Raw genomic sequence first — 26,837 nt, 5'->3', positions numbered from 1 at the left:
CGGGCTGGGGGCCAGGTGCCATGCCAGGGTCACCTGGCCAAGGGCACCTGGCACCTCCCATGGGCCCTCGGCAAGGTGTGGCGGGCCGGCCCCTGGAATGACTAATGCCAGAGTGGGGAGCAAAGCTAGCTCTGGCAGAAGGAAGCAAACTGCCATGGGAGGCCTTTGCCAGCAGTTGCTGGGCCGCCCCACGTTAGGGCTTCCTGGGCAAAAAATGCCAGTTGGGGCCTCTAGGCCCAGGCTCCAGGTGGGCACCCACGGTTTTAGTAAATGCCAAAGAATGTTCAAGTTCAGTTCAGTTCAGTCGCTCAGTCGTGTCCGACTCTTTGTGGGAGTTTGAGCATACTTTGGCATTGCCTTTCTTTGGGATTGGAATGATAACTGAACTTTTCTAGTCCTGTGGCCACTTCTGAGTTTTCCAAATTTGCTGGCATATTGAGTGCAGCACTTTCACAGCATCATCTTTCAGGACTTGAAATAGCTCAACTGGAATCCCATCACAATTGCACTCATCTCACATGCTAGCAAATGCTCAAAATTCTCTAAGCCAGGCTTCAACAGAATGTGAACCATGAGATGTTCAAGCTGATTTTGGAAAAGGTAGAGGAACCAGAGATCAAATTGACAAATCTGTTGGATCATCAAAGAAGAAACAGAGTTCCAGAAAAATTCTACTTCTGCTTTATTGACTACCCCAAAGCCTTTGACTGTGTGGATCACAACAAACTGGAAAATTCTTAAACAGATGGGAATACCAGACCACCTGACCTGCCTCCTGAGAAATCTATATGCAGGTCAAGAATCAACAGTTAGAACTGGACATGGAAAAACAGACTGGCTCCAAATCAGGGAAGGAGTATGTCAAGGCTGTATACAATCACCCGGATTATTTAACTTATATGCAGAGTGCATCATGAGAAACTCTGGACTGGATGAAGCACAAGCTGGAATCAAGATTTCTGGGAGAAATAACAATAACCTCAGATACACAATGACACCAGCCTTATGGCAGAAATCAAAGAAGTACTAAAGAGCCTCTTGATGAATGCGAAAGAGGAGAGTGGAAAAAGTTGGCTTAAAACTCAACATTCAGAAAAATAAGATCATGGCATCAGGTACCATCACTTTATGGCAAATAGATGGGGAAACAATGGAAACAGTGAGAGACTTTATTTTCTTGGGCTCCAAAACCACTGCACATGGTGACTGCAGCCATGAAATTCAAAGACACTTGCTCCTTGGAAGAAAAACTATGCCCAAACTAGACAGCATATTAAAAAGCAGAGACATTACTTTGCTGACTCAGGTCCATCTAGTCAAAGCTCTGGTTTTTCCAGTAGTCATGTATGGATGTGAGAGTTGGACTATAAAGAAAACTGAGCGCTGAAAAAATGATGCTTTTGAACTGTGGTGTTGGAAAAGACTCTTGAGAGTCCCTTGGACTGCAAGGAGATCCAGCCAGTCCATCCTAAAGGAAATCAGTCCTAAATATTCATTGGAAGGACAGATGCTGAAGCTGAAGTTCCAATACTTTGGCCACCTGTTGTAAAGAACTGACTCATTTGAAAAGGCCCTGATGCTGGGAAAGATTGAAGGCAGGAGGAGAAGGGGATGATAGAGGATGAGATGGTTGGATGGCATCACTGACTCGATGAACATGAATTTGAGCAAGTTCTGGAAGTTGGTGATGGACAGGGAGGCCTGGCGTCTTGCATTCCATGGGGTCACAAGGTGTTAGACACAACTGAGACTGAATTGAACTGAAGCTCTTCCTAACTAAGGTCTTGATGATGACTCTACCTAAGGCCCAGACACTGTCATTAATAAACTAACTCTTTCCCTATATAACACCCTAGTTGTGGCCCTAACTCATGACCTGACAATGGTCCTATTTCTCTGATCCTGTTCCTTGGTAAGCTCAAGGACCTCCTCCTCACAAAGGCCCTGACACTGTCAATAATAATGACCTGACTTTTTCCCTAAGTAACACCCTGATTTTGTCACTAACTAATGCCCTGACATTGGTTCTAACTACTGCCCTGATGCTGGTCCTATTGAAAGCCCTGAAATATCCCTAGGAACAACCTTACCTGAAGCCTTGACACTGTCCCTAGCTTAGGCCTTGATGCTGTCCCTTATAGTCTATGCTGTCACTAAATATCCCTCTGATTCTGTCCATAACCATAGGGTTAGGGTTAGGGTTAGGATCAGCCATGGATCCACATGTGTTCCCCATCCCGATCCCCCCTCCCACCTCCCTCCCCATCCCATCCCCCCGGGTCTTCCCAGTGCACCAGCCCTGAGCACTTGTCTCATGCATCCAACCTGGGCTGGTGATCTGTTTCACCCTTGATAGAATACTTGTTTCAATGCTATTCTCCCAGAACATCCCATCCTCGCCTTCTCCCACTGAGTCCCAAAGTCTGTTCTGTACATCCGTGTCTCTTTTTCTGTTTTGCATATAGGGTTATCGTTACCATCTTTTTAAATTCCATATATATGCTTTAGTATACTGTATTGGTCTTTATCTTTCTGGCTTACTTCACTCTGTATAATGGGCTCCAGTTTCATCCATCTCATTAGAACTGATTCACATGAATTCTTTTTAATGGCTGAGTAATATTGCATTGTGTACATGTACCATAGCTTTCTTATCCATTCGTCTGCTGATGGGCATCTAGGTTGCTTCCATGTCCTGGCTATTATAAACAGTGCTGCGATGAACATTGGGGTGCACGTGTCTCTTTCAGATCTAGTTTCCTCGGTGTGTATGCCCAGGAGTGGAATTTCTGGGTCATATGGCAGTTCTACTTCCAGTTTTTTAAGGAATCTACACACTGTTCTCCATAGTGGCTGTACTAGTTTGCATTCCCACCAACAGTGTAAGAGGGTTCCCTTTTCTCCACACCCTCTCCAGCATTTATTGCTTGTAGACTTTTCGATAGCAGCCATCCTGACTGGCGTGTAATGGTACCTCGTTGTGGTTTTGATTTGCATTTCTCTGATAATGAGTGATGTTGAGCATCTTTTCATGTGTTTGTTAGCCATCTGTATGTCTTCTTTGGAGAAATGTCTGTTTAGTTCTTTGGCCCATTTTTTGATTGGGTCATTTATTTTTCTGGAATTGAGCTTCAGGAGTTGCTTGTATATTTTTGAGATTAATCCTTTGTCTGTTTCTTCATTTGCTATTATTTTCTCCCATTCTGAGGGCTGTTTTTTCACCTTGCTTATAGTTTCCTTTGTTGTGCAAAAGCTTTCAAGTTTAATTAGGTCCCATTTGTTTATTTTTGCTCTTATTTCCAATATTCTGGGAGGTGGGTCATAGAGGATCCTGCTGTGATTCATGTCGGAGAGTGTTTTGCCTGTGTTCTCTTCTAGGAGTTTTATAGTTTCTGGTCTTACATTTAGATCTTCAATCCATTTTGAGTTTATTTTTGTGTATGGTGTTAGAAGGTGTTCTAGTTTCATTCTTTTACAAGTGGTTGACCAGTTTTCCCAGCACCACTTGTTAAAGAGATTCTCTTTTTTCCATTGTATATCTTTGCCTCCTTTGTCAAAGATAAGGTGTCCATAGGTTCATGGATTTACCTCTGGGCTTTCTATTCTGTTCCATTGATCTATATTTCTGTCTTTGTGCCACTACCATACTGTCTTGATGACTGTGGCTTTGTAGTAGAGCCTGAAGTCAGGCAGGTTGATTCCTCCAGTTCCACTCTTCTTTCTCAAGATTGCTTTGGCCTATTCGAGGTTTTTTGTATTTCCATACAAATTGTGAAATTATTTGTTCTGGTTCTGTGAAAAATACCATTGATAGCTTGATAGGGATTGCATTGAATCTATAGATTGCTTTGGGTAGTATAGCCATTTTCACAATATTGATTCTTCCAACCCATGAACACGGTATATTTCTATTTCTGTTCTCCCAAATTTTTAAAAATTATTTATTTAGTTTTGGCTGCACTGTGTCTTCATGGCTGTGCACAGGCTTTCTCTGGTTGCAGTGAGTGACTTCTCATTGCAGAGCACATGCAGGCTCAGTAGTTTGTAACACACAGGCTTAGTTGCCCCAGAGAATGTGGAATCTTCCTGGATCAGCAATTGAACCTGTGTCCTCTGCATCGGCAGGCAGATTTTCATCCACTCTGCCACCAGGAAGTCCCTCTGTTCCCTTAGGTTATTAAAACTAGTGAAAGGGACATGAAAACAAACATTTGATTGTCTGCAAAGGTTTTTACATGAAGAGAGATTTTTCATACGGAATATATATGTCACGGTTCACCATACCTCTGCACATCTTAATTTACCTTCCTAACATTTTCTGAGTGTATGGTACACTCTTGCTAACTATGTACACATTAGTGTTAGTGGCCATAGTGTTAATCACTCTGTCGTGTCCAACTCTTTGCATACCCATGGACTGTAGCCTGTCAGGCTCCTCTGTCCATGGGATTCTCCAAGCAAGAATACTGGAGTGGGTTGCCATTTCTTGCTCCAGGTGATCTTCCCAACCCAGGGATCAAACCTGCGTCTGTTGCATCTTCTGCATTGCATGCAATTCTTTACCGCTGAGCCACCAGGGATATATATACACATTTCTGAATAACAAATCTGTAGAACTTTTCCATCTTGCGTGACTGAAGCCCTAACCCACTGAGGGACAATTCTCCAATCCTTCCTCCTCATAGCTCTTGGCAACCATGATTATATTTTCTATTTCCATGGATTTGATTAATTTAGATACCTCATAGAAGTGGAATCAGGTAATATTTGTCTTTTTTGGATTGGTTCGTTTCACTTAGCATGTCATCAAGACCCATCCCTGATGTAGCATAGGACAGAATTCTTTTTTAAGGCTTAGAAACATTCCATTGTGTGCATGTGTATATAACAGATATAAGATATATCTTATATATAATTTTTATCTGTTTATCCACCAATGAGCATTTAAATTGCTTCCACATCTTGCCAACTGGGAATAATGCTGCAATGACCATAGATGTGCACACTATTTATTCAAGATCTTGCTTTCAATTTTTTATGGAAATATACTCTTGAGTTGGATTGCTAGATTATACAGCAGTTCTAATTTTCTGAGGAAATGTCATACTGTTTTCTATGAAAGTTGCAACATTTTACATTTCCAACAATAGTGTATAAGGGTTCCAATTTCTCCATATCCTTACCAAACTTGCTATTATCTTCTTATTCATATTGCACATCAAAGAAGGTTTCAATTTGTATTTCCCTATTGATTAGTAATAGTGATCATCTTTTTATATATTTGTTGGCCATTTGTGTACCTTCTTTGGAGAAATGTCTATTGAATTCCTTTTTCCACTGTGTTAGTCAGCTCAGACTGCCATAGCAAAACAGATTGCATTTCTTAAACCACAGAAATTTGTTTTCTTACAATGCTGGAGCATGGAAGTTTGATATCAGGGTGCCATCATGGTCAATCAGGTTCTCTTCCTGACTTATAGGTAGGCTTCATATTGGTGTATGCTTATCAGATACCTATTTTACAAATATTTTCTATTGTCCTGTAGGTGGCCGTTTCACTCTGTTCACTGTGTCCTTTGCTGGACAGAGGTTTTAAGACTAATGTAATCTCATTTGTCTATTTTTACTTTGCTACTAATACTTAAATACTTGGTACCATATCTAAGAAATCATTGCTGATTCAGTGTCGTGAAGTTTCACCCTTGTTTTCCTCTAAGAGTCTTATCAAATCTTGCATTTAGGTCTTTAATCCATTCTGAGTTGATTTTTCTTCATGATGTAAGATGCTTGTTATTTTGCATATGGCTATTTTGTTTCCCCAGCACCATTCGTTATAGGGATTAAACTTTCCCGGCTGTCTTGACACCCTTGATGAAGATCATTAGACCAGGTATCCAAGAGTGTATTTCTGTTTATTTCTGGCTGTCTATTCTGTTCCATTGATTGACATGTCTGTCTTTATGCCAACGGGCTTCCTCAGTGGCTCAGCAGGTGAAAAATCTGCCTTCAATACAGGAGACACAGAAGATGCAGGTTCAGTCCATGGGTTAAGAAGATCCCCTGGAGAAGGAAATGGCAACCCCGTCCAGTATTCTTGCCTGAGAAATCCCCTGGACAGAGGAGCGTGGTGGGCTACAGTCCAAAAGGTCACAAAGAGTCAAGAAGAATGAGCAACTAAGCACACACTTTATGCCAAAACTACACTCTTTTGGTTCCTGTACCTTTGTAATATGTTCTGAAATCAGAGGCCTCCAGCTTTGCTGTTTTTTCTAAGATTGTTTTGCCTATTTAGGGTCCTCTGAGATTCGGTATTAACTGTAGGATGGACTTTCTGTATCAGAGAAAAATTCCATTGGGATTTTAATAGGAATTGCATTGAATCTTTAAATTGCTTTGGGTAGTATGAACAGCTTAAAAATTGTAAGTCTCCAAATCCATAAACATGAGACGCCTTTCTATTTATTTGTGTCAGATTCCTTTCAGCAATACTTTGTAGTTTTCAATGTATAAGTCTTTCATTTCCTTAAGTTTACTCCCAATTATTTCATTCTTTTTTGATGCTATTATAGATAAGATTATTGGGATTTCTCTGGGGGTCCAGAGGCTAAGACTCCACACTCCCAATGCAGAGAAATTGGGTTCAGTCCCTGGTCAGGGAACTAGATCCCGCATGCCGCAACAAAGACCTGGCACAAATAAATAAATAAAAATAAATATTTTTTAATTTAAATTTAGATCTTGACTATAGCTTTAGAAAAATAAACAATAATTAAGATTGTTTTCTTATTTTCCTTTTTGGAATGGTCATTGTTCATGCATGGAAAGATATTTGAATGTTGACTTTGTATCATGCAACCTTCTGTGCAGGTTTTTTTTTTGTATGTGTGTGGAATTTTAAAGATTTTTGTGTACATAAAGTCATGTCCTATTTGAACAGACATAATTTTACTTCTTTCTTTCCAAATGGAAGCCTTTTGTTTCCTTTTCTAACCTAATGCCCTGGCTAAGACTTCTAACATTATGGTGAATAGAAATGTTGAGAATGGGCACCCTTGCCTTTTTCCTGGATCTTAGAGAAGTTTTCGGTTTTTCACTGATGACTATGATGTTAGAGGTAGACTTTTCATATATGACCTTTATTATATTGCAGTCACTTCCTTCTATTTCTACTTTGTTGTGTACTTTTGTCATGAAAGGCTAGTAAATTTATTAGATACTTTATGGACATCAGATGAGGCACAGATGAAGTTTCATATTTTTTTTAATTTTAAGAAAATTATGTAATGCTCCCTGTGGAAGCATAGGAGTTGATGATACAGGAATCATTTTCCATTCCTCCTTTGGTAATCCTTGTCCTTGTCACTCTCTGGCTCAGGATTATGTGTCCTTAATTAGAATGCCCAGAGTTTGGAAACATTTGCCAACCAAAACACTGATTCTCGTCATTTTTTAGGTAAACCTTCTTCAATGACCTTTAGAGTGGAGCACAGTAAACACCAGAAGGTGAGTATTTCCCAAATCCTATTGCAAAAATGTCCTTCTCATGAATCCAGTCACAGGTGAGAATAGGAGAAAACACAGTGATCCTGGAGACTGCTGCCTTCCTGTCCTGAATCTTTAGCACACTGTCTGATATCACCACCATCTTTATAGTTAGTAAGAACAACAACCACAGTAGCCTGTTCTATTGTTACATTATTTTCACAATATTTCAGACTTTAAGCATTTTATGTGAATAAACTTACTTAAACCTTAAAACAATCCTACAGTACCTATAAGTAGGTATATAGCTATCACCATTATAGATCACAAAACTGAGGTTAAAAAAAATGATTGATTATATGCCCGAGATCACAGTATCACTCGTAGTGCAATCTAATCCAAAGCACTTTTTCTAAACTCCTTACAAAATGATTAAAACTTCCATAGTTCTATGAAGTTTGTTCATACATCTTTATATCATTCATCTGAGAGATGTTTTCTACCTCAGTTCTTTTGTGCTATGCTAGGGAGGGATATGCTAAGACATTTGACTAAGGGAAGCTTAAGGACAAGCTGGGCAGTTTATAGAGTGCACGGTCCAAGATGAAGAAGCTTAGGGACATGTTGGGCAGTTTGTAGAGTGGACGGTCCAGGATGAAGAAGCTTAAGGACATGCTGGGCAGTTTGTAGAGTGGACGGTCCAGGATGAAGAAGACGACAGGATCCCTACCTCAGAGCCTCCCACTCCAATAAGAGGAAGCAACTCAAAACCCTGACAAGCCTCAGGTTTATGACTGAAAAGCAACAAATAAGAAAATAACTGAAGGACTTCACATAGATTACCCACTTTTGAGTAGAAACTCATCATCTGGGCATCATTTCAAATGCTCATTCTTGCAGGAGGGAGTAACAAGTCCTTCTCCTGAGCTCTGATTAGGCAACTCTCCTGTTTGGAATCATTTGTTTAGCCTACCCCTGTGTTGTGAGCTTTGAGAGCCTAGCCCATACCCATTAATTCTCAGAAGTCCAGGCCCAGCTGAAAACCCCTGTGGGCCCCCTGAATGTTTTGTGAATGAGTGACTCCACATTTAAACATTCATCTAGGAGTGGGAAGGTCAAAGAATGCTGAAGATAGTATCTGTGAGCTAGACTTCAAATATAGATGCAGTTGAAGTGATAAATTGATGGCAGGGATGTACACTCACATTCATACTATATTAAATAGCTCACACAACAATTTGTTGAAATGTTATTAAATTTCATGTCCACTGTAACATTAAGAATTAGCATGTATACCAATTTATGGATCAGGAAACTGAGGAGAACCAGCTAGTCATACAGCCTTGTTCTAGCAGAATTGATGAGATCAGCTACTTTAATTCCAAACATTGTCTCGAAGAGGACACAGCAATCTGCAACTTTCAGCTCATTTTCTTTATTGTCTAAATGTGTTTCTGCTGATCTTCTTTTCTCTTCTCAATCTCACTGCTTTGTCACCTTATTTTCCAGACGTGTTCTGTCCCCTCTGTAATTTTCCATACTTCCTCATCCATCAAAGGGCCAAATTAATAGAAACCCCCCTGGATTTCTCTATGAGCCCTTACCCTCTTCTTTCCCTGACCTCCAGCTATTCTCCCTGCCTTGCTCTCACTTTTATGCAGAAAGTTGAAGAGAAAGAACCTTAAGATATGAATTCTAGTTTTGATTCACTACCCACTTAGGTCCTCATTTTACACTCCAGTGTTCAGACCCCAACTTCACCAGGTATTCCCAAGAATTGTCAAAGTATTAACTAAAGTCATGCATGTGGAAACACTTCATAAAGTCCTAAAGAACTAAAAAGATGCATGTTGTCTTTTACTTACATGGAAGGGAATGCCCAGGGCACCATTAAGTAAGGAATCTAGTTTGAAGGAATTGCCAGGAGCAGCAAAATTGCTGAAGACAAGTGGCTCCAAGCAGGCTCAGAAACTGGTGCCCCCTCCCAGAAAAGCAAGGACCCCTGGACAGCACCCCAGACAAAAAGTTGGTAAGAGAAATTTTGGGGAGTTCCTCTAATTAGTTCCTCTAATCCCTGTAGAAAAACTAATAAGTATGTCCTAGGTGTGTGGCATGGACTTTGGGTAGGCAGGGGTTTAAGCTGAACTGATCTGAGACATGAAGTTAGCACTGGGGCCTTGGGAAAATCTTATACATTTTATGAGGTCCTGATTGCTATCTGTAAAGTGAAGATAAGGATACATAACTCATACAGTTCTTGAAAGCCTTACATTAAATGTAAAAGTCTGACACCTACCAGTGTTTCAATAAATCTAACTGTGATAATGGGAACCGTGCTTTGTTAGTGTTTATGCCCAGACCTCTGCTCATGTGCCCTTATGTGTCATGTGCCCTTAACATATATTTTCTGAGTAGATGTGTCGGTGAACTATTTCCTAAGTAAGAAGGTTGGGAAGTTAAACCTACTAATGGGAAGTGCAAGACGCTATCACTGAACTGGGCATCTGTGGTCAGTGTGGAGCCTCAGTCTCCTGAACCTGTAGTTAAAGGGAGAAGAAACAAAGTATAGAGAAGGGACTTCCTGGTGGTTAAGTGGTTAAGACTCCACGCTTCCACTGCAGGAGGTGTGGGTTCCATTCCTGGTCAGGGAACTAAGATCCCACAAGCCATGCAGCATGGCCAAGAAATAAATAATGTAACATTAAAACATAAAATTACAAAAGTAAAAGTTTGAAAAATACATGTAAGAAAGTTTTAACTGTATAGATGGACAGGTAGGAGATCTCACACTTTCCGATAAAACAGGGACTAACTCCCCATACCCCACCAGCCTTGCTTAGCTTCTGTTCTCCATCTGAGAACTCAGAAGAAAGGAGACTGTAGTGAAGAGGTACAGTCTACGAGAAAGAAAGGGCCACGTGTACCAAGAGGTCAGCAAGCCCCAGGATGATGACTACCTCTGTGAGTGACCCCTCTGGCCCACTCACGGAGAAGGGGCTATGAGGCCTTGGTCCAGTAACTTCACCTCACCATTTGGCCCCCCAGTCATCCCCTTCCTCTATGACTTGGGGTGCAGGATCGAGGCCAAATGCCATGAGTGCCCCAGTTCTTTCTGAAGGTCTTTACGACCAGCAACACCACTATACCTCCTGTCATCCCTGTTCTCACCTCCAGATTGTGAGGAGTGTCAGAACTTCTTCATCGACAGCTGTGCTGCCCATGGGCCCCCAACCTTTGTAAAGGACTGTGCAGTGGAAAAGGGCATGCCAATCGCTCAGCCCTCACTCTGCCCCCTGGGTTAAGCATCAGACTGTAGGGCATCCCTGACGCTGGGCTTGGAGTGTGGAACGAGGCGTCCGATTTGCCACTGGGCCTGCACTTTGGCCCCTATGAGGGCCAGATCACAGACGATGAAGAGGCCGCCAACAGTGGATATGCGTGGCTGGTGAGAAGCACCCGTTTCCCTGTCCTCTGGCCTCTAATCTCTTGTGTGTGGTGGGGGGTACTTCATGTCTACATGGGAGGACACAGATGGTGATGACATGGTCGGCAATGACACAGTCAGCCCTGTGTACGGTGTGCACTGGGCGTGAACACAGGACTTCCATCTAAAGGTCAGAGGAGAGGTGGGACCACAGTGTACAGACACTCAGGACCTCTATCTAAAGGTCAGAGGACAGGTGGGACCACAGTGTACAGACACTCAGGACCTCTATCTGAAGGTCAGAAGAGAGGTGGGAACAACTTGGTACACACTCACAGGACTTCTATCTAAAGGTCAGAGGAGAGGTGGGAACACAGTGTACAGACACACAAGACCTCTATCCAAAGGTCAGAGGAGAGGTGGGACCACAGTCTACAGACACTCAGGACCTCTATCTAAAGGTCAGAGGAGAGGTGGGACCACAGTCTACAGACACTCAGGACCTCTATCTAAAGGTCAGAGGAGAGGTGGGACCACAGTGTACAGACACACAGGACTCCTGTCTAAAGGTCAGAGCAGATGTGGGAACACAGTGTACAGAACTCAGGACCTCTATCTAAAGGTCAGAAGAGAGGTGGGAACACCTTGGTACACACTCACAGGACTTCTATCTAAAGGTCAGAGGAGAGGTGGGAACACAGTGTACAGACACACAGAAGTTACTCCTCTCTTGTGGAGCCCTTGCCTTCAATGAACCAAGAGACTCAGACTTGGAATGATGAGTAAGGAGCTTACGTGTGGTCCACCTGGCAGTTGAATCCATGCAGGCTGAAAAGCACCAATGACTACAGAGGGAAATAGCTCTTCTCTTGCTTCCTACCAAAAAAAAAAAAGAAAGAAAGAGGAAAGCTTGTAACTCTTTTTCTGACACTCAGATCACCAAAGGGAGAAACTGCTATGAGTATGTGGATGGAAAGGACACGTCTTGGGCCAACTGGATGAGGTGAGTGCAGTGAGTCTGCAGTGTGTAGACATTGATACTCCCTCAATCCCACACCCCTTTCCTTCTCAACCTGGCTCCCTCAACAGCTTTCACATCTTCTTTCCTCTTTTCCCTCCATATCATGCTCTTTCATTTCAAAAGACACTAGAAAGAAGGAAATAAAAATATAGCATGTGCTGTCAAGATACAAGTCTATATGCTGAAGAAAACTGGTGGACATGAAAACAACTTGAGGAGTCTAGATTCACCAGGGACACTTTGACTCACTTAACTGACACTTACCAAGCACTTTATGTTTCAGTTTAGACAGTGAACTTCGTTACTGAAGCAGATCACACAACCCATGTCCTTTTGGAGAACATACTGCAAACAGACATTAGCCAATTGATTTTAGGAACAGTAACCTTATTTTTTCTCTTTGAGTAACTACACAGTGCCAGAATAACCTAACACAGGAGACCTTGACTCTATGTGGTCAACAACCTCCTCAGGCTTGGTTACAGTGAGAAGTGGGCCCTGAGGCCTCAGAAGGAACGGGGGGCAGGATGGCCTTGAGCAGGGCCGTTCTCTGAGGGCCTCTCCTTTCATCAGGGCAGGCAGACATTGAACAAACTATTACTGTTCCGTGTCTCAAGCTATATCAGAGCTCTCTCCAAGTTTCCGTGGGAGGGGCTGGGCAAGCGAATAGGACACTGGATACACGTGGGGAGATGGGAGAAAGCCTCAGGAGAGAAGGCAGGCTGGGGTGAGTGCTGAGGGCTGCGTGCTAGCCAAGAAGCACCAAGTTCTGTGGATGAAAGAGAACTTAATTCAGAGTTAGAGGAGCTGGAGGTCACCAGCCTCACGGACAGCCCAGGTGGAGATGAGTCTGGAACTGGGCTCCGGAAAATGGCTAATTAGGTAAGGAGAGAAAAGCATGGGAATTCACATGGCCTGGTCAAAGGTGTGAACAGAAGGTCCACATGAGGGGCGGCCTCAGAGGCGGAAGGCAAGGAGCTGGGCATGGTCGGAGAGTGGAGGGCACTCATCACCTGAGGTTTCTTTCCCTTTCCCGGCCTCGACCCCAGGTATGTGAACTGTGCCCAGGACGATGAGGAGGAGAACCTGGTGGCCTTCCAGTATCACGGGCAGGTCTTCTACCGAACCTGCCAGGTGATCAGGCCGGGCTGTGAGCTGCTGGTCTGGTACGGGGACGAGTGTGGCCAGGACCTTGGCATCAAGCGGAAGAGCAGGGGGAAGAGTGAGCTTGCGACCGGGTGAGTGTCACCCTTCTTCCAGCACCCCACCCCATCCTGGGAGCCTCCGTGGTCCGATTTCAAAGCAGAGTACAATCCAGTCCAAAGTCAGTTGAGTTGCAATTAAAATGCCTCAGAATTTGATTCTTTTCATATGCTTGTTAGGAAAAAATTTTATATTAAAAATGTTAGTTCTAATTTTCAATATTTCATGCAAAAAAAATGTAACATCACCTTCTGCTGAAAGGCTTAGAAGCAAAAAGCAAGTTTTCTAGCACCTACCAGCTCTCTGCCCTTTACCTGTTTCTTCCTCATTTCCTCCCATTTCTAAGTGACACATGTACAGTGATGTGCATTCAGTTACTGTTCCAGTTTGTTGTCATGTGAGTTCATACTCTGTGCCAGACAGGGCTCCATGCACCGAAACAGGCAGAACCACTGCCCTGGGGCAGCATGGGCTTCATACCAGACAATGGCTGGTGCTCTGAGTAAAAGCAGCACAGGGAACGTGCCTTGGGTCAGCGTGAGCAGAGGGTGGGGTGTGGTGGGGGATGCTGGGGCAGGGTCTCTGCAGAGATAACACCCGTGGGAAAGGATTCCAGGCAGGGGAGCAGCCAGCGCCACAGCCCCAGGGCCGGGAAGAGAGGCCATGCCAGGGGTCGCGGGAGGAAGCACAGAGGGAGGGGAAGGAGGCTGGATGGGACACGGAAGCCTCAGGGCCTGTGTCCACGTGCAGGCCCCAGGGGTCTTCCTGGGTAACACAGAACAACCATGAGGCTTTCAGCTGCAAGCGGCATGTTCTCTGTTCTGTGACGACGCTTTGGTTCATTTTGGGGAAGAGACAGCAGTGGGGAGTCCCCTCAGAGGTCAGTTCATTGCCAGACATGAGAGGAGAGTGGGCTGGTTAAAGATGCTTGGGAGTGAGGGTGTGAAGAGTCTGGCTGGAGATGTGTTTTTAAACAGGACTTCCTAGTGCATGTTAAATGGACTAAGACTGAATGAAATAAATGAGGTATGAGTACTGGTAAGGCTTGAGAAAGGATATGCCTTTACTTTATGATTTATGGGAAACTGAGAGAGGAGCAATTTGTGAACCAGTTTGGGCAGCAGGAGCCAGAGACTTGTAGTCAGTGGGACCTGGGCTGCTCGGTCTCGCCCAGTCTGAAACCCACTTCCTGCAGAGATTGGCACAAAGGCTGCTCTTTGAACAAGGAGCCATAAATTCAGCTTTACTCACACCTGCTCTAACCACCCCCTGTGCTGCCTCCCATATGCAGAGAGTTCCAGGCCAGGCGCCCCTAACTTAATAGACCCTTTCCCCTCACAGGGAGCCGCTCAGGAGATTCCACGTTAAGTCATCAAGTCTTATCCCTCAGTAGGGTAAAATACCTGTGGCCACTGTGACATGACTTTTCAGACACTTACACGCAGGGAAAGTCCCTGCAGATCCACCTCTATCAGGAGAGACGCTGCCTCTGATGCTGCTGGAAGGTCCCTATCTGGGTGGTATGTAGAAAAGGTCCTTGACACAAGCTTCCTGGATTTCTGTAAATGTAGAGAATAAGAGTGGAATGGAAAAGTGGACTGTAAAGACACTTGATGGGAGACAAATCGTGCACTGTCAACTCTTAGATGATTAGTGGGGCAGACCTGACCATGGCAAACCAGCTACCTGACCAAAAGCTTCCTCTTTCAGCAGAACTGAAGCCCAAGATCCACCCATGTGCCTCCTGCTCTCTGGCCTTCTCCAGTCAGAAATTCCTCAGCCAACACAACCAACGCAGTCACCCCCCTCAGACCCTCCTAAGACCATCTGAAAGAGACCTCCTCCAACCAGAGGATCCCTGCCCAGGCAATCTAAATCAGCGATATTCAGATCCACACAGCCCGAGCGACAAACCTGAGGGTCAGGAGGCCAAGGACAGGCCCCAAACTTTGCTGAAAAGCATAAGGCTGAAGAGGGTTTCAAGAGCCTCTTGCTACTCACCCGGAGGACAAATGGGGGGCTCTGGGGTGCATGAGCTAATGACAGAAGAGCCCAGCACAAGCCAGAAACTGAATCCAGAGAACAGAGGCACATTACTAATGGGGGCAGGGGTCTCAGGGATTATGAGAGTCAAATACAGAGAGTGTGGGCAAGGCTCCAAGGACAGGCCAAGTCTCATCACACACGAGAGGACACACACGGGGGGGGAAGCCCTATGTTTGTGGGGAGTGTGGGCAAAGCTTCCATCACAAGTCAGATTTCATCAGACACCAGAGGACACACACAGGGGAGAAGCCCTATGTTTGTGGGGAGTGTGGGCAAAGCTTCCATCACAAGTCAGATTTCATCAGACACCAGAGGACACACACAGGGCAGAAGCCCTATGTTTGCGGGGAGTGTGGGCGAAGCTTCCGTCAGAAGACCCATCTCATCAGACACCAGAGGACACACACAAGGGAGAAGCCCTATGTTTGTGGGGAGTGTGGGCGAAGCTTCAGTGATAAGTCAAATCTCACCTCGCACAAGAGGACACATGCAGGGGAGAAGCTCTATGTTTGTGGGGAGTGTGGGCGAAGCTTCCGTTGGAAGTCCGTCCTCACGAGACACCAGAGGACACACACAGGGGAGAAGCCCTATGTTTGCAGGGAGTGTGGCCGAAGCTTCAGTCAGAAGACCCATCTCATCACCCACCAGAGGACACACACAGGGGAGAAGCCTTATGTTTGTGGGGAGTGTGGGTGAAGCTTCAGTGATGAGTCAAATCTCATCTCACACAAGAGGACACACACAAGGGAGAAGCCCTACGTTTTCGGGGAGTGTGGGCGAAGCTTTGGTGATAAGTCAAATCTCACCTCGCACAAGAGGACACATGCAGGGGAGAAGCTCTATGTTTGTGGGGAGTGTGGGCGAAGCTTCCGTTGGAAGTCCGTCCTCACGAGACACCAGAGGACACACACAGGGGAGAAGCCCTATGTTTGCAGGGAGTGTGGCCGAAGCTTCAGTCAGAAGACCCATCTCATCACCCACCAGAGGACACACACAGGGGAGAAGCCTTATGTTTGTGGGGAGTGTGGGTGAAGCTTCAGTGATAAGTCAAATCTCATCTCACACAAGAGGACACACACAAGGGAGAAGCCCTACATTTTCAGGGAGTGTGGGCGAAGCTTCAGTCAGAAGTCCGTCCTCATCAGACACCAGAGGACACACACAGTGGAGTAGCCCTATGTTTGCAGGGAGTGTGAGTGAGTCGTGACCAACAAACCACATCTTAGCTACAGGAGGATTACTGCAGCCACCCCATGCCTTAGCTCTAAGGGGGCCTCAGAGGAGGTCTGTGACCCGTTACTGTCCCCAAGAGTATGAGGAGAGACCTCCTAGGTGGTCCAGGGGTCAAGACTCCAATGCAGAGACCCACGTTCAATACCTGATTGGGGAACTAGCTCCCACATGCTGCAACAAAGACACAGCACAGCCGAATAAATAAATACATAATAGATATTTTAAAGAAAGAATGTGATAAGCACAGAATTACTTGTTAAATAGACCTTCCACTTTCGTGACAGCAGAGGAGGTAGATAAACAGCAGAGGGTTTCTTAAGTGTTCTGGAGATGTTCATGCCAATTGCCTTCATGGATTTTTGTACTCCTCTTCTAATAAATTTTGTCTCTAAACAAATCTGAAGCCCAGACTATGTACTCATACCACCCTTATCACTGACAGTAGTGGAGTCCAGTCGTAGCTGAACCCCTGGGAAGGCATAATTCTGGAGCCAAATCAGTTAGGTCACTGGACAGTCAGTTCCTGGGTCCAGGGAGAGGAATGTAGAGTTGAGACAGACTCACCGGGGAAAGGGATTCCCCGGCCTCCTGGGAAGTGTGGCCTCTCCTCCTTATAGATCTCGACTCTCCTTTGGTCTCTCCTGGTTGCCCTCTGGTTTCCTCTGACTTCTGTAGCCGCAAAGGTGAAGGCCACGTGCACGTGTGTGTGTGTGCTTGTGTGTGCCTGGCTCAGCATGGGCCGTCTGGTCTCTGCCGCTCCCTCAGGGTCATCACAGCATCTGGACTCCAGATTCGACCACAGGGGTCCAGTTCTCAGCCCTGCCCCCAGCAGCTGTGTGAGCTGGGGCAAGATGCTCAACCTCTCTGTGTCTCTATTCTCATCTGTGATACGGGGTGGGAGCACCAGCATTTTGGTCTGATGCGTAAGCACAGGCGGAATCTGGCAGAGGCTGGCTGAGAATGCAAGCCCCACCTTTGCTGTCCTTTGTGTTTTTTTCTTCAGTCTTTTTTATTTTTTAATAGAAGGATAATTGCTTTACAGAATTTGTTTTCTGCATGTCCTCCAGCCCCCACACCTTCCAGGTCTTCAGAGCTAGACGAGGAAGGGGCTGTTTAGGCACTGGGCTGCCCTGATGAGGGGGTGTGAGGTCAGGGGTGCTAAGGGAGGGTGACCTCCCTTCCCACCACTGCCATTCCTGCTGAGCTGGGCAGCCCCAGGGCCCCTCCACAGACAGGCAGTGCCCACAGTCGTCACCCCTGCCGAGAACAGAGCCTGGAGCCATGTTTGCAGGAAATCCCTGTCCGGCCCCCATCTGACCCCACACGGAGGGTCCTTGAAGCCCACACCGCGGCTTCTCTATGTATGGGCCTCATACCTGTGTCCATGCGCTCTGGTGAACGCTGACTCGACCATTAAATTCTTAACCATGGAATAGTTCATCCTTACACTTCCCTTTCATGAGTGAAGTCTGATGGACCACAGGGTGAGCTGTGAGCAGAGCAGATGCTCACACAGCACGGGTCCTGGGGTGACCAGGCTGCACCAGGGGACAAAGTGGACACAAAGCCCCCCCACCCTGGGTGAGTGAGGGTGGGGACCGCCCCAGGAAGCCACGCTTGCTCAGACCCGGAACCGAGCTCCGACACAGAGTAGGGGCAATGGCGTTGTTAAGGTCGACCACACCCTCCCCTCTGTGAATGATCTCTGCCCTGGCCTAATCCTTCCAGAAGGGGTTCAGGAGGCTGAAGCCCAGTCACCAGAAGACACCAAGGGGAGAGTGGGCCACGGGGCGGGGGGCAGAGGGTGCGAACTCCAGGACTCGGGGTAATGGCCCTCAGTTCCCTCCGAGTGCCAGGCTTGTGAAGCGTCTCTACATGAACCGTGTCAGTAATAACCACCCACTATTATTTTCCTGTTTCTGTCATGCTTTCTTAAAGGAACGTGTTTGTCTGTGGCTTGGTTTCCCTACAGGAAGGGAAGCCATGTAAACTCCCCATCTTCTGTGGCTTCAGGCCGGGGCCACGGGAGGGAGAGTGAGGGGTGGTGCAGGCAGAGGGGCTTCAACTGAAAAATGGTGGGGACCCAGAAACCTGCAGGGGCTTCTCACCTGCACCTCCCACCAGAGCTGGGCCTGGACTCCCCTGGAAGGCCGAGCAGGTCAAAGCCTCTCCCTCCCCTCCCCTCTGCTCCCCTCCCTTCAAAAAGCTGACTCCTGGGGCCAGCCCACAACACCCCCAAATCCCCCATCACCCACAGCCCCACACAGGCCCTCCCTCACAGAAGTGGGATGACCTGGATTGTGGCACAGATGGTGTGTGACCCCAGAGCTGGGGTCACAGCTGACCTTGAGCAAGGAGGCTGGTGCTTTACACAGCCTCCCAGCCCAGGGAGCTGCCAGCAACCACAAGCCATGATCTGAAGCGGAGCTGGGAGATGGGGAGTGCGGATGTGAGCTGTCTGAGGTCCCATCCTGTCCCCAGGACAGCGGCCAGGCCTCACCTGACACCGTGACTGCCCTGCATGGGCACACAGGATACCAGCAGTCACAGGGACGGACAGCCAGCTGCCTCTGCCACACGCTCCACCCTGACCACAGTGGCCCCACAGCTGTACCAGCCCCACCTGCACACTGCTCTGCTTGGCTGTTGGGGGCTCGGGGACCCTGGGTGAGTTGGTGAGGGCAGAGCACCAGAGGCCAAGCCTGTCTTCGGCCACCAGACCTGCCCTGGTCACCAGACTCATGAGCCCAGCCAGTATCTGAAGCCTTTGGGAGAATGATACCACAGACGCTGACCTCAGAGCTCAGACTCCTGAAAACTTACTAAACAGATCATTTTTAATCTTTTTTTAAAGTGGGATGTTGGCAGGAAGGGGGAAGGGGAATGACTTCCTTGGTGGTGCTGTGGTTAAGAATCCACCTGCCAAAGCAGGAGATACGGGTTCAATCCCTGATCTGGGAAGACCCCACGTGCTATGGAGCAACTAAGTCCATGCACAACTACTGCAGCCCAAGAGCCTAGAGCCCGTGCTTCCCAACCAGAGCAGCCACCACAGGGAGAAGTTCAGCACAGAAATGAGAGAGCAGCCCCCACACCCTACAACCAGAGAAAAGCCTGCACAGCAGCGAAGACCCAGCACAGCCAAAAATAAATCAATAACCTTTTTTTAAGTAGGAGATCGCAACATTCTCTGCTGATCCAGAGGCTAGGACTCTGAGCTCCCAACACAGGGGGCCACGTTCAATCCCTGGTCAGGGCACTAGATCCCACATGCTGCAACTGAAGGCCCTGCATGCCACAGCTAAGACCCAGCGCAGTCAATTAAATGAATACTTAAAAGTAGGAGTCTGTTCATCTGTCACCAAGAGAAAACTGCAACATTTTAGCAAAAGAAAAGAAAAAAAGATCTTATTTTGCAAGTTCTCCTGGTTGATTGCAAAAATTTTCTCATAATATGCAGCTGTTTTAAAAAAAAAAGAAATTTAGAAAATACAGAAACTAAAACCCACCCATAAATGTGTAGGGAACACCAATTACTGTAGCATCTGGCCACCACACACGGGAACACACATGTGTGTTTTTCTTCTACAAAAGCTTTCAGCCTCCACCCCCCTTCCCACCGGCCCTTGCTCTGCTCACCAAGAAGACTGGGTTTTGGCCTCGTGACAGGGGGGTTTCTGTTGAACTCAGGGAGGCAGAGGAGCAGGGCTGTGCGGTTGGGGGCACCGTTTGGCCTGCAGTAAGGAAAGAAGTGCGAGTGCTCCGCCTCTGGGTCCAGTAACTCCAGGGGTCTCAGGGGAGCCTTCCAGGAAGAAGGCCCTCAAACGCCTTCCCTGCAGTCTCCACAGTTACAGCACGTCCCACGTCTCAGGGTTCAGCTGTGGGTTAACACATCCTCTCTTGCTGGACATGAAACGTGTTTCCACAGACAATCTGCCCAGATCTTGGCCTAGTTTGGTTCTCTTGTTGGACATGGAAAGTGTTTCCACAGAGAATCTGCCTGGATCTTGGCCTCGGTTGGTACAGATGTAACAGACAGTATGTTCAGGGCTCAGGGAAGTTAGTTCTCAAGCTCCCTGGGTTTAAGGCTACAGCACCTCCTCACCTCTACCCTTTCCATGGTCATGGAGCCTTCTTTTCCAGAGGAAGGTGTTTGGCAACATCAGTCACAAAGACACATACTAAAGAGGAGAAAGACCACGGCAGGCAGGGCTAGGTGTTCCTGGGGGAGCAGAGGAGACTTGGACACTCCATGCTGGACCCCTGCCCCACTGGCTTCTCCTCCTTCTCACTGGGCATGCAGCTTTCACCTCCGGGGTGCCTGCCAATGATGGGCTCCCAAGGCACCAAGCTGGGGTTGGCGATGGGTGAGCTGGATGCCAGGGAACCTGAGACCCTGCAGCAGGTCAGTGCACTGTGGATGAGGGCTGGCCTCACTGAATGGTTAGGCCCTGTGCACTCAGGACAACCTCTCTGGACCCCAGGTGGAGGTGCTGCTGCCCCCAGTGCCCACCTGGGTCTCAGGAGGTGGAAGAGAGACCGGGTTGTCCTTCCTACCTCCTGCCCAGAGAATGACAAAGGCCAGTTCCCGAAAGTCGGAGCAGAGTGGGCAGAGTGAGTGCTTGGGTCTCACAGGGTCCCTGTGAAGAGGGTTTTACTGCTGCCTGGATCCCTCTTGGCTGGTTCTCCTTCTGCGTTGTCTTCACACCAAGTCTTATAAGGACGAGGCAGTCCAGGTGCCCACATCACTTGCCCAGGTGTTGACAACCCTCCTTATATACTGTGGGCAGGGAGACAGGGTGGCTGGTGTGATGCTCCCCTGGACCAGAGAAGAGACCCCTTAGGCTGTGTCTCTTCTACTCCTGAGACCCAGGTGGGCACTGGGGGCAGAGCACCTCCACCTGGGGTCTGGAGAGGGTGTCCTGAGTGGACAGGGCCTAACTGTCCAGTGTGGCTTCAGGGGGTATGGGCAAGAGGGGCACAAACTCCTTTCTAAATATTTCAGACAACCACTGTGTTCCTTTTGGTTTTTGGTTTCAGATGTTTTCGATATGGTCCATTTTCAGAGTCTTTATTGAATTTGTTACAATATTGTTTCCATTTTATATTTTGATTTTTTGACTGCAAGGCACGTGGGATTGTTATCAAGTCCAAGCTCACTCTGCATGCCTCACAACAGTCCAATAAATCAGAGGCGAGGTGCTGACGCAAGGAATATGACTTTACTTGGAAAGCCAAAAGACTGAGAAGATAGCAGACTAATATTTCAAAGAAACCATCTTGTCAGGGTCTGGATGCCAGTGTCTTTTATAGAACACAGAGCTGGGAGGTGAGGAAATACAGTAAAAAGGCCATTAATCTGGCAAATATCTCCTGGAATGGCCAGTCTCGGGAGGAGATGTGTTACTTTCTCCCTGCTGTAGCCATCCACAGGTGGACAGGTCCTGGACAAAGGCAGAGGGGCGGGGTTTCCTGAGGCAGGCCATTATGTATGGACAGTATCCCTGTAGCAACCAGACCAACAGGAAGCAAAGGTTAAAGTAAAACATTCAACATTGAGTCAGATTTTGTTCTTCCCTGTAACAGTTCCCCACTCTCAGTGTCCATTCCACAATCTTATGGTAAAAAAGGGTGATGATTGTTCTAATTGCTCCACTAGTTGCATCCTTTGGGGAGTGCCCACCATTGGTGCCAGTGTTCTGAATGTTGAGATTTGTCTTTTGTTGATCTTCGGAAAGTCTCTACTTCATATGTGTAGACATAAAAATATTTATAATCTGGTTGTTGAGAGTTATGTTTTATTCAGTAAGAATCTTTTAGGATTTCAAAACCAGGAGGCAGCATCTAAAATTAAGGAATTTAGCACTTTTCTGTGTGGGGGAAGATACACCAGCCATCTCACTGTAATCATCCCCTGTGATACACACCTTACCACCTGGGACCAGTATCCTGTCCTGTCCTTCCTGACTTTTCTCAGGGATCACCATGGGGAGTGGCTGCAGTCTGATGGCTGCTAGAGAACAGGTATTCTTCTCCTTTGAGTTTCTTCAGGGCTCACCAGGAGAAGTGGCTGCAGCCTGATGGTTTCTAGAGGGAAGGTTTTCTTCTTCCTGCATTTCCTCAGGGCTCACAGTGGGGAGTGGCTGCACTTTGGTGGCTGCTGAAAAGCAGGGGTTCTTCTCTTCTCTGAGTTTCCTCAGGGATCACCATGAGAAGGGGCTGCAGTCTGATGGCTGCTGGAAAGCAGGTATTCTTTTCTTTCCTGAGTTTCTTCAGAGTTCACCATGAGAAGTGGCTTCAGTTTGATGGCTTCTAGAGAGTAGGAGGGGGAACCTGGGTCCCCATTGAGATCATCTCAGCAGAGAGAGCAAGCACGTCCTGTGACTCCAGACAATCTTCCAATGTTCAGGGTTCAGCGTTTGGCCTGCAGGATCCACAGCCATCAGCTCAGCCACCATGCTCTGCACTTAGTTGCTATGTAGCCCTGAAACCTACACTGCAGGAGGCCCTCTAAATATGGCGTCCTGTCCAGCAAACTCTCAGTCACATCCTCCAAGCCCAACCCAGGCCCAGCTTTACTGAGTGGGTCTCACTGGGGACCCAGATTCCCCCTCCTGCTCTCCCACATTCCATACCTGAGTGGGGAGAAGGCAGGGGCTGGGGACACAGTGCCTCCAAGCAGGTAGGACAGACGTTCTCCCATTACCCATTGAGGTCCATCCCTGGAAGCACAGTCTAATGTCAGTTTTAACAGCAGAGGATATGTGTCCCCAGATCCAGCACACTCTCTAAGGGGTGTGAGCTGTGAGCACTAACACAGGAAACCCCAAGTGACCTGCTTAGGCTGGAAGACTAGTTCCTGGGATGTGAGCTGAAGTCTGAAAGTAGCTTCTCATTGGGATTAACCTTCTCCAGACCTAGCTTGGGGGCAGCAAGAGTGCAATAAGTGGCGCCCGGCTGGGGCAGCCACACAGTGCCTCTTGACAGCTCCATGGAGACTGTGCAGCAGAGTGACCACGAGCCCACATTCACCCAGCAGATGGCTTCTGAGAGGTCTGTGACAGACTAAAGCAACCATGAGCCTGTACTCACAGCAGACAGCCTCTGAGAGGTCGGTGGCAGACCAGAGTGACCACAAGCATGCATTCACCCAGCGGATGGCCTCTGATAGGTCTGTGACAGACCAGAATGACCACGAGCCTACACTCACCCAGTGGATGGCCTCTGAGAGGTCTGTGACAGGCCATAGTGACTACGAGCCTGCATTCACACAGCGGACAGCCTCTGAGAGGTCTATGGCAGACCAGAATGACCACAAGCATGCATTCACACAGCAGACAGCCTCTGATAGGTCTGTGACAGGCCAGAGTGACCATGAGCCTGCACTCACCCAGCAGATGGCTTTTGAGAGGTCTGTGACAGTCCAGAGTGACTATGAGCCTGCACTCACACTGAGGACAGCCTCTGAGAGGTCTGTGACAGGCTAGAGTGACCACAAGCATGCATTCACCCAACAGATGGCCTCTGTAGGTCTGTGACAGACCAGAGTGACCACAATTACTAGAGTGCGTGGATTACTAGAGTGTGTGGTTTGCAGGAAAAGCGGGCCTCCCTCGGGGAGGGAGCGGCAGCCAGCCGGCGAGAGTGCTTCCAAACCGGCCTTTGGAAGTAGCCTGGGAGGTCTCCCAGCGGGAGAGGGCCGGTTCTGCTCAGAGGCCCCACAGGCAAGAGGAGGATCCCAGAATGGCCCCTGCCCTTTGCCAGCCTTGTCCAGACCTTCCTGGCCGCCAGGGGTACTGCCCTATGAAGGGGCAGGCTGCGGCGAGTGTGTCAGTCATGCCCGGGCGCCTCCCCAGGCTCAGCCCTGCTAGGGCCTTTCCCCTGGGCCTAGGCCTCATTTGAGGCCTGCTTGGAGGGGAGGTGTTGGCAGGGGCTGTCTCCACACTGAAAAGGCCTAGAGGGCAGAGGGCTTTTCCAGAGGGATAGGGGGAACATGGGGGTGGATGCCCAAGCCCTCGCTGGCCCTGCAGCCTCAGGGCAGCAGGGAGACCAAGAGGCCCCTGTGCCCCTAAGTCAGCTCTGCCCCTTCACACACAGGCGGTGCTGCTGGGGGAACCAAGGAGCTGCCTGACAGACTCTGGTTCACCCGAGCTCTCTGAAGGTGCAGGGGGCAGGAACAGACGTGTGCATATGGATCTGCTTTGGCCTGGGAGTGTGGACCCCCTAGCTGGCCCCCAGGCTCAGGGGCAAGGGCCCTGAGAGAGGACCACCCTAAAGCGCTTTTCTCCCAGGCTTGGGAGAAGAGTGCGCGGGTTGCGGGAGAAGCAGGCCTCACTCAGGGAGGGAGCGGCAGCCAGCCGGCGAGAGTGCTTGCAAACTGGCCTTTGAAGCAGCTGGGGAGGTCTTCCAGCGGGAGAGGGCCGGTTCTGCTAAGAAGCCCCACAGGCCATTGGCAGAGCCCAGCATGGCCCCTGCCCTTGGCCAGCCTTGCCCAGACCGTCCTGGCCTCCAGGCGTACTGCCCCATGAAGGGGCAGGCTGCGGGGAATGTGTCAGACATGCCCGGGCGCCTCCCCAGGCTCAGCCCCGCTAGGGCTTTTTCCCTTAGCCTAGGCCTCATTTGAGGCCTACTTGGAGGGGAGGTGCTGGCAGGGGCTGTCTCCACACTGAAAAGGCTAGAGGGCAGAGGGCTTTGTCAGAGAGAAGGGGGAAGCAAGGGGGTGGATGCCCAAGCCCTCGCTCACCCAGCAGCCTCAGGGCAGCAGGGAGAGAAAGTGGCCCCTGTGCCCCTAGGTTGGCTCTGCCCCTTCACACTCAGGCGGTGCTGCTGGGGTTGCCAAGGAGCTGCCTGACAGACTCTGGCTCACCCGAGCTCTCTGAAGCTGCAGGGGGCAGGAACAGACGAGTGCATGTGGTTAGGCCTTGGCCTGGGAGTGTGGACCCCCTCGCTGGCCCCCAGGCTCAGGGGCAAGGGCCCTGAGAGAGGACCACCCTAAAGCGCTTTTCTCCTGGGCTTGGGAACAGAGTGCGAGGGATGCGGGGAAAGCAGGCCTCCCTCGGGGAGGGAGCGGCAGCCAGCCGGCGAGAGTGCTTGCAAACCGGCCTTTGGAAGCAGCCGGGGAGGTCTCCCAGCGGGAGAGGGCCGGTTCTGCTCAGAGGGCCCACAGGCAAGAGGAGGAACCCAGGATGGCCCTGCCCTTGGCCAGACTTGCCCAGACCTTCCAGGCCTCCAGGGATACTGCCCCATGAAGGGGAAGGCTGCGGGGAGTGTGTCAGTCATGCCCGGGCGCCTCCCCAGGCTCAGCCCTGCTAGGGCCTTTCCCCTGGGCCTAGGCCTCATTTGAGGCCTACTTGGAGGGGAGGTGTTGGCAGGGGCTGTCTCCACACTGAAAAGGCCTAGAGGGCAGAGGGCTTTGTCAGAGGGAAGGGGAGAGCAAGGGGGTGGATGCCCAAGCCCTTGCTCGCCCAGCAGCCTCAGCACACCAGGGAAAGAAAGTGGCCCACTGTGCCCCTAGGTCGGTTCTGCCCCTTCACACACTGGCTATGCTGCTGGGGGAGCCAATGAGCTGCCTGACAGACTCTGGTTCACCCGAGCTCTCTGAAGGTGCAGGGGGCAAGAGCAGACGTGTTCCTGTGGTTCTGCCTTGGCCTGGGAGTGTGGGCCCCCTAGCTGGCCCCCAGGCTCAGGGGCAAGGGCCCTGAGAGAGGACAACCCTGAAGCGCTTTTCTCCCGGGCCTGGAAGTAGAGTGCGTGGGGATGGGGGAAAGCGGGCCTCCCTTGGGGATGAAGCGGCTGCCAGCCGGTGAGTCTTTGCAAAGCGGCCCTTGGAAGCACCCGGGGAGGTCTTCCAGCGGGAGAGGGCCAGTTCTGCTCAGAGGACCTACATGCCAGATGCAGAGCCCAGCATGGCCCCTGCCCTTGGTCAGCCTTGTCCAGACATTCCTGGCCTCCAGGGTACTGCCCCATGAAGGGGCAGGCGGCGGGGAGTTTGTCAGACATTCCCGGGCGCCTTCCTGTGGTCAGCCCCGCTAGGGCCTTTCCACTTGGCCTGGGCCTCAAGGCCTACTTGTAGGGGCATTGCGGGCAGGAGGTGTCTCCACACTGCCATGGCCTAGAGGCCTGAGGGCTCTTTCAGAGGGAAGGGAGGAGGAACTGGGCGGATGCCCAAGCCCTTCCTCACCCAGCAGCCTCAGCACACCAGGGAGAGTAAAAGGCCCACTGTGCCCCTAGGTCGGGCCTGCCCCTTGACACACAGGCTGTGCTGCTGGGGGAACCAAGGAGCTGCCTGACAGACTCTGGCTCACCCGAGCTCTCTGAAGTTGCAGGGGGCAGGAACAGACGTGTGCATGTGGTTCTGCCTTTGCCTGGGTGTGTGGGCCCCCTAAGTTGCCCTCTATGCTCAGGGGCAATGGCCCTGAGAGAGAACCA

General features: G+C 49.0%; 1 pseudogene; it reads left to right on the top strand.

The window, feature by feature from the left end:
- Positions 1-10,481: 10,481 nt before the first annotated feature.
- LOC122675231 lies at positions 10,482-14,961 on the top strand (annotated as a pseudogene).
- Positions 14,962-26,837: the final 11,876 nt, after the last annotated feature.

Source organism: Cervus elaphus, chromosome 19 (genome assembly GCF_910594005.1).
Source record: "Cervus elaphus chromosome 19, mCerEla1.1, whole genome shotgun sequence".
NCBI classification, from domain to species: domain Eukaryota; kingdom Metazoa; phylum Chordata; class Mammalia; order Artiodactyla; family Cervidae; genus Cervus; species Cervus elaphus.
Note: the sequence above shows the minus strand (reverse complement) of the source record. Positions and strands in the feature narration are given on the sequence as shown.